Source organism: Theobroma umbraticum, unplaced genomic scaffold (assembly GCF_002168275.2).
Source record: "Theobroma umbraticum cultivar Fairchild unplaced genomic scaffold, ASM216827v3 scaffold_51.0, whole genome shotgun sequence".
In the NCBI taxonomy this organism is placed as follows: domain Eukaryota; kingdom Viridiplantae; phylum Streptophyta; class Magnoliopsida; order Malvales; family Malvaceae; genus Theobroma; species Theobroma umbraticum.
In genome coordinates this window covers 2623706-2625215 of record NW_018397260.1, presented here as the reverse complement: position 1 = coordinate 2625215, position 1510 = coordinate 2623706, and positions in this window count along the sequence as shown.

The following is a 1510-nucleotide window of genomic DNA, read 5'->3' as shown; positions in this document are numbered from 1 at the left end:
ACCCAACTCGAAGGGAAGGGTGCAACTCTATAATAAATTAATAAGATTCTTGAATGGAATGAATATCTAGCAAAGTACATTCCAACTCTATTACGCCAGAGCAGCTGGCCGGATGTGCTTGGCTTCAGGTTTCTGTAATATACCTAGAAATAGATGCATAGTGTGGAGAGCATGTTCTTTTTGTATGATATATATGCTAATAAAGGTATTCATCCTTTAGCGTTGGTTGACAATCGCCTATTAGCGCCTATTTAAACTAGTAAGTTCTACCTTAGTCAAACAGTAATTTAATGAATAAGAATTTTTATTATATTAAAATTTTTAATTTTTTTCATTTACTTAAACAATCATAAAATTTAGACATAATATTCAAAAAAAACTCTAAAATTATTTTTAAAAATTTAACAAATCTTTATTTTTTTTATCACATTCAATTATATTATTATACTCTTATTATGTACCAAATAAACCCATATAATTAACCGTTGATTAATTATCATTACTTATAATGTCACTTATCATTTTACACTCATGTGACACTAACTTGAATTTATATAACTGATAATTATTTTTTTATTTTTCTTGGATAAGTGAGATAGTATAATTGTCAAAAAAACACCAATTAACTACCAGATGAGTTTTTTACCCATCACTGCATGCGTTCTGGATCACTTCACATTACTGGGTCATAATATTTGCGTTTACTTTGGTAATGCATGAGATTAAGGGATGCTGCATGGAAATGATTTATACTACGTTCTGAAACATATGAATGCATAGTTCATTTTGTTTGCGAATGTATAATTATCGTGTATATATAAAACAATCTCGTTCTTTTTGTCCAGTTCACTGTTCCCTAGTTATCATGTGTCTTCATCCAATTTTTTTGCGGGATCTCATATAATAATAAACCTAATTCTTTAAAAAGAGACATGAAAATTTATTATCTCATTTATAGAGTCGGAAAATACAACAAATGATACATGTTTTATGCCTGTATAACCATCTCAACCCAAATGTGTTGCCATCGTGCATCTTTATATACAATTTTCAAACTAGAATTAACCTGTTCCCACTACCAATGGAGCCGGAAACTAGCTGCTTGCATTGCTGGATGCAGAAAATATGCACCTAGTGTCAATGCAGTGATGGTCAAATAGGGCAATCGAATAAATTCCTTGTAGTAATCTTTGGGCAACTTTTGACGGCCATCGAGGATAGCTGCAAATGGAATGATGCTTGTTCGCTTCTTTACAACTTCAAAAGTCTCGCCATGTTGCATAGCCAGTCTCCTGTCACCATTCCAAACACCGAATAGATGATGTCCAATCAAACCGATTGAGGCTGCAATGGCTACAGAGTTTCCAATCCAAATTGTGTGGGCCAAGCACCAGATAACCTGCCCTACCATCTGAAAAGATAGAGAAGGTAAAAATTTGACACTATGAAACATAGAACAAGGAACAGCAAGTGTTCCACAAGAAGATGCCTAGAAAGTAAACAAATAAAA